Genomic DNA, 7,590 nt, shown 5'->3' with positions numbered 1-7,590 from the left:
TAGTGTACAGGCAGCTGGTGGATCTCAACCCAGTGAGTCTGTCACATCAGTGGATGATATTGGTTCTGGTAGTAAGCCCAGTGATGTTTCTGATATGGCTGTTGCTAAAGCTCTTCTTGTCTCTCAGTCTATTGAAAGGAAAATGAAAAGAAAACTTGAGAGATATCAGAAGAGACAGCAAGACTTAAATGATGCCTTCAATGTCAAATGGGATGCCTATGTTGCTCTTAAACGCCACAGAATTGATCATAGGAGATGGCTGACCCAACAAAAGAAGGACATTGATGATGACCTGACTGGCATTGATCTCTACAAAAAGGAAGCACGAAAAAGAAATGCCAAGTTCATGATCAAATACGACAAAAAGAGGGCAAAGTTGTATGCTGAGCGTGCAGACAGAATTAAATGAATGACTCCAGAAGAAATGAAAGATTATCTAGCATCTACTGGATCAGGGGGAGGAGTTAGAGCTGATATTTTTATGAAATGGTTAGATGCTGTGTTAGAAACCAGCTCATCTCCTCGACCAACATCCACTGCTCAACCAGCTACACAGCAACAACCAGCAGAAACACTCAATCTTGATGTTGATGATACTCAGGGGGAGCATCTTGCTATTGTTCCCTATCTGTCTCCACAAGAACCAGTATCAACACAAGAACCATTAGCTGAACCCAAGCCTATTGACAAACAAAGGGTGAAATCCACTCCAAGGGATAACCAGCCCCTCAGGAAAGGACCCCTATTTGAGGCAGCTGATGAAGATACTGTGACAGTTGTGCCAGCTGATACTAATCAATCAGCTGGTACTGAAGACTCAGCAAGGAGTACTGAGAAAGAAGACCCAGCCGAAAGTGTGATGCTGGGTGACACAAGCGTTGAAGACCCAGCCAAGGTGGTTGAGCTAGGTGCAAAACCAGATGATGATACGGTTGATCCTGCTGACTTTACTGTCTGGGGTAGAGAAGATCACTTATTTGTTCAATCTCCTATCTCTCCTCGGACTCTCACTTATTTTAATAGAACAAAGGATAACCGTGTCAATCAATTCTCAGTAAGTTCATCTGGCATAGATGAATCAAACATGTATCCTCCATCTTCCTCTAAACGTCATGGTAAACACAGAACCTGGGAAGATGATTCAGTTGACCATAGTGAGCCTAATCTTTTCAGAATGAATCCAGATGAAAGAGAAGCTTACAGGCTGGAGATCACTGTTCCAGAATTGCTTGAGCAAAGACAAGCAGAGCTTAATGAAAGAATATTCCAAGTCAAATTGCTAAATCATCCTCTTGATCAGCCACTCTACATCGCTGCCTTGACCTTTGGCGTTGATATTGGTGTATATTTGAATAACAGTGGTCGAAGGCTCTCTACTGATAAGGAGAAAGCTCAATTTCATGAAGCTCATCAGCTGGGTATGGATCTGAAAGAGTATCAGGTTGCTCTAAGAACTGAAGATGGAAGAAAAATGATTGAAGCAGTCAGATCTCTAAAAATTAGCCACACTGATTATCTGCTAGGCTTAGTGGCAGAACAGCAAAGAAGAGAGGCTGCTAATGCTGAAATTACTGAGAGATTAAGGCTTCGGGAAATAGAAGACAGGTTGGCTACCGATGAAAAGGAAGAGGCTGAGTCCCTCAAACTAATTCAATCCATTGTAAAAGAACAGGATAAGGCACTTGATGAGAAGGAAGCTGCTGAGAAAGCACCTGCTACTGCTCCTATAAAACCTGTCAGTACTATTGAAGTCCCTAATCATTATTACAGGAGCAGATATGGTGATGTAATGAATAGAAGATCAAATCCCAGCCGGATCATCAAAGTGAACAGAGGGTCAAAAAGAGCCTTCAACGTTATGAGGGAGAATAATGTTCAAGAAAGGTTTAACTATGATGAGTTAAGATCCCTTGGATTTAGTGAATGGATGGAGATACTGGAGTATTTTATTGGCAAAAGTGATAGTGCCATCAAAAAGACAATTAAATCTGAACTCCAACAGCTCTTCAACAAAGCCACGAAGTTTGGGAATGCACCAGCAGTAGATGTAGAACAGGTTCTTTCTCAAAAATTTAAAAGACATCAATCTACTGGTGAAGGACCAACCGGAAGAGGCCCCATCATTCTACCTCCTTCTATCCCAGTTTTTGACCCAGCTGAGATACCTATTCTGTTCTATGAATCCCGGAGAATGAAACAAGAGGAGCTATCTGAAGAAGAACGGGACAAAGATAAAGATAGATAGTCTCCTATATGCTTAAATTGAATCTTTTGTCTAACTCACTTTTCATTCTATTATCACTGTATTTAATGTATATATCCTGTTGTAATGAAAGTGAAATGAGTTTATCTTCAAAATCATATCGAATTATAAGATATAGATGGCTCAGCAAAAGATCCCAAAACAAACTTAAAAAGGGACAATCTCACTGCATATTCTTATGTGTTCCCTTGTTGCTGGCTTTAGTGTTTTCTCTATATGTCATAGGTTTTGTCATCATCAAATAGGGGGAGATTGTTGAGTCCCCAAAATAATTAAGGATTTAATTATGACAAAACTGTAATTTATTTACATTAAAATGTTATGTGCAGCCAGCACAAGTTTGTTTATGTTGTTTATGTACAGTCTGCTAATATAGCTGTGTCGAGTGTGTAGTATGCTGGCTGATCTACCAGCACAAGGTAGAATGTATTCTTCGAATCAGCACAGGATGAGTACTCAGCTAATTAAGAATATCAAGTGACTCAGCATATGAAGAACCAGTAGATCTGGATAGCAACATACAACACAAGATAGCCATGCTCCATTACAAGCATGGTAGTTTCCCATAGTAGTCTACATCAACGCACTATTCAATAGAAGTCGAAGACAAAGTTGAACAGAAAAGGACAGGAGTCGGCGGCTGACAAGTGACCTTACAAGACCACGTGGGAATGCAGAAGTGGAACGCATGTGCAGACATGTGTTATACTTTATTCATACCTAGGGAACACAACATTCCATTTGTTTAAATCAAATGGTAGTGCCAAACCGAATTGGTGTGTTCCTGCAAATAGCTACCTAAGAGGAAAGAAGGAGAGCACGCCTTCTGACACAATTATCCCCACAAGTACAAGGCATCCAATGTACTAGTGGACAATAGATTAATTACACGGACAATAGGACTACTATATATTGCTGTATTCACTGTTGTATCAACTAGTGGTGTGGGTTTCATTATTTAGAGTCCTAAACGTGTAATAGCTTTTAGTTTACCTCTTAGCTATAATCTAGGTAATCTGTATCAACCAACTATCATTCCGCCAAGGAAAGTTGTAATTCTTTGTGATTCAATCAATAAAGAATAACCGTTGAAAATTACCTGTGACTCTATCTAATTTGCATGCTTGAATACATAATCGAGTTTAACTGATTAGTTAATTGAAAAGTAATTGTATTCACCCCCCCTCTACAATACTCCTGTCGTTATTAAGGGACCAACATATTAATATTTGTATACATTAATTTTTCAAACTTATATTTAAAATAATATAGTTATATATTAATTTTTAAAAATAAGGTAAAAATAAAAATAAAAATCTTTTTGGTCTTTTTATCCCACTTTAATCAATCAAATATTAACAAAAATATACGTCCCTCTTTTTGGGTAAAGTAATTTCGGCTATATTACCTAGTTTTACTCCTGACGAATTTCTGAAATATTTTGGATTGATTGATTAAAGATATTTATACCTTATAAATAAACGGTAAATTTCGCAGTGATGTAATAAATTTTTGTATGACATCAATAATTTCGGTTTATTATACCTAATTTTATTGAATATCAATTTAATACTTTATAGCGAACGATTTAGCGTTTATTATCAAAAGGTTAAAAGCAATAAATAAAAACAAATAAAAACTGTACATACTTACCTGTGAGATAGAATTCTCAGAGACCTGCTTTAGTCGACTCATAGGAGAGTCATGTGATTTGGTTTTCCATAGCTACATAAGCGTAACCTCGATTTTTCAATAACTTTTCTTCTAAACATATGAACGGTCCTTCTCTGCATAGAGTAACAAATTCAGTATTTGAATATGTTTGATTGTTCGAACATTTACCTTCGTATGGCCATTTTCCGCATTTATGACATCTTTCAATGTGTCATGCTCTTCTTTTTGTTGCGGATTTTGATTTTCTTTTACCAAAATGTGTCTTATGATGATTCTTCCTGAGTTGTTTCCTCACTTCGTCCATTTTGCCTCTTATGAATGATACCAGTTCATTCGGGAAGATGTTATTATTATGTTTAATAATCATAGCGTGTAGTAGTAGACCATGGTTCAGATCAAAGGAATTCTTCATCTCGTAAAACCTAAAAGAAATAAAAATTCAGAATGGAGGGAGAAGACTAGTTCTTTAGGGTCTGCTAGGGAAAGACCATTCGGATTCCATTTTCGAGAACTACACGAAAACAGAACATCTAACTCTAACATAAATTCATATTACCCTTAAAAGATTCGAATCTTCCCACACTTAGTTAGCTGTGGTGTCGAAATTGTGATTAACTTCATCTTCAACTTCCATTGGATTATCTATGTAATGTTTAACTCTGTGACCATTGATGTGCGAAAAGTGGTATATGAATTATCGTATGGAAAATACCGGTTTTAGAGATTGCTACACACTAACGGGCAGTGTACCCGATCGTGTAGTAGTATAGTAACTGGTTTAGTTCCGTGTATCGTTCCAAGGACAGTTATATCAGTCAAACTAGAATTAGAAACTATATTATGATTAACTAAGTGAATGAAAGTTAAAAGTACAAATTTTATGTTTTGGTGGCTATTTAACGATTTAGCCAAATCAAAGAAGGTTAAATGTAAAAACAATATTTTTGTCTTTTAAGTTTATGAAATGATAATAAATGCAAATAAAGCAAGTAAGATAGTTTTGAATTAAATCAAAGAGATGAAATGTTTATCTAGATATTTTACCCTCGGTATTGGATGTATTTTTAGATATTAAGTCCTGATTGAATAATTATGTGTGTAGTTATCTAATAGGTTCAATAAGAGTTCTCTCAGATAAACACGCAAATACAATAACAAGATCAAGGGTTCCCTTTTCACTATGGTTCTTGTATTTGTAATCAAATAACTATAAGCATGCTAATCACCTAAATCGACTCACCAAGAGTTCTCTTTAGCAAGTACTCAAACTAGAATTACTAAGCGAGGGTTCCCTATTACTTAGACCTTTTCGTTTGTGACTAGTTGATCAACAAGATCAAAGACTTGAATAACAATTGTCTTTGCGTTCGCTCTACACAATTCATTCCTATTTTGTTTAACCGTTTTAATCTAGTTTACCCCCTTGGTCCGGTTTAGCAAACAATCAATCTAAGACAAGTTGATTGTAAATCAATATGATACATCAACAAGAGTTCTCTTTATCAACAACATATCAATTAACTAGACACAAATGATTTTAACAACAATAAGCATGGTTCTTAATTCAAGCTTCAATCTATCACGCATAATACATTCAATCAATAAGATTACATCCAATACCTTGGTTATTAATCTAGACAAACATTATAGAAACTAGCCAACAATCATGGTAACAGACAACAATACAATCAAATTATTAACTGAAATCATTGCTGAGAACAAGTAAATAACCTACAAGAACAAGAGTTCTTGGATGAAGAAGGTTTTGATGGATGATTCCTTGATGTTGAGCCTCTTCAAAGAGGTTGGAGTTCTCCAATTTGCTCCTGAAAATCGCCTCTAAACTCTCTAGTTCGTATTCTGATATGAAACAGTCCCAAAAATTGAAGTTTTAAAGTGGAGAAAGTAGGTAAAAAGCCAAAAAGTCGGCCAAACCTACTACGGGACGTCGTCCCAAAAGGCAGGACGGCGTCCCGTTTCAAAGGTCAAGACGGCGTCTCATATGCCCTAGACGGCGTCCTGATTCGAAAGACAGGACGGCGTCCCACCTTCCAGGATGGCGTCCTGTTGTGCTGATTTTGACTGTTTCGTTTTCTTTTTAATTTCCTTTCATTTGGACGAAGTCTAACATATCTGAAACCCTGTTTTATCATTTTAGAGTGCTATCTTGACTCTAACTCGTATCGGGATCAACCAATGTCATAAATCATCGAAATTCTTTGTAAATCATTCTTCCGATACAAATTTGTACATCTTGGCCTATAGCTTGTAGAACACCTTCATTATCTTCGATTCTAGAGCGTTTTTAGTGATATTGCGATAGATATATATGATGTTATTGAGCAATATCAAAACACCTCACACTTAAACCTTGCTTGTCCTCAAGCAATTCTTTATTTACAAAGTAAAACAATATCAAACATAATCACACAATATAGATTACAAACATTACATGAATCACTTGAAACACACGAAACACACACGTTGATATAAAACACAACTCACGCTATATGAAACACACGCTTTAAGTAACACACTCACGCTATATACACAATGGAAACACACGCTTTAAGTATAGCACACTTTTATTAAAATCACACGCACGCTATATACACGATGGAAATACACACACACATTTTTGGGAGATTAGAGCCAAGTATCCGAAAAATTTGATCCTAGGGAAATCAGGACCTTGATGAAAAAGGTTTTATGGTTTTGAAAATATCATGCTAGTTTTTAATACTAGACACGTTTTCCAATTTTTGTCGGATTTTCTGAATTTTGAAAAATGAGTGCGGGTTTCCCGCTATTGGTCAAGCCAATCCCTCCCACTGTACCTAACATCACGAGATGTCGGTAGAAAATAATGTGCTTAGGAGGATACACATTACGTCCGGATATCATTGACAATTATGAGGTAATCATCTAATCCGTTAAATCAATCATGAAGATTGAGGTTCATCAGTCTTAAAAGCTGATATTTTACCTTTCTAGAGGTTATCCTTCCGGGGATCTGATAAATCACTAACATTTTGTGTATACATGATGCCCCCCCGTTTTACTAGTTAATCCCCCTCATTGAGACAAACCTTGACTACCAGTTTCCCTGTTTGACGTTGAGGCCTGGTAGATTTCCAGTCGATGTTAGTAATGACTTTTCAGGAGTTTTTGTCACCCTACAACTGGTCTGGACTACATCTTCTGAATTGAATCAGTAAGTGTGTCATTCGGAAGACTTTACTTCCTTGAGGATGGAATAGATACATCCTATTGGTCATAATAGGTGGTCGGACGCAACATTGTCCTTGTTAGGAGAAACAATGAGGATCGTCCTTAAGGTTTTCGATCTGGCGCGAGATCCGGTTTCCGACCACGCTATACAATCACCGCTCTCTCACGGTTTACACTCGTTTTGGTACAAGTGACCTACAAGTTAGCTTACTAAACTAGTAGGATTTTCATTCAAATAATTGAATGATAGAGCAACTTCAAAGACTATTAATAATTTAAAATGCAAAACAACATTTATTTTCTAGATTTTAAAATCACAATGCATATGACATGGTTTTGTTTTTTTTTTTTTTTTTTTTTTTGAACTTTTAATCGTTTTTAAGGCTTACATGAAAATTTTAAAATTTTATAATAAACGCCTT

Source organism: Rutidosis leptorrhynchoides, chromosome 5 (genome assembly GCF_046630445.1).
Source record: "Rutidosis leptorrhynchoides isolate AG116_Rl617_1_P2 chromosome 5, CSIRO_AGI_Rlap_v1, whole genome shotgun sequence".
Taxonomy (NCBI): domain Eukaryota; kingdom Viridiplantae; phylum Streptophyta; class Magnoliopsida; order Asterales; family Asteraceae; genus Rutidosis; species Rutidosis leptorrhynchoides.
This window is presented reverse-complemented; position numbering follows the sequence as displayed.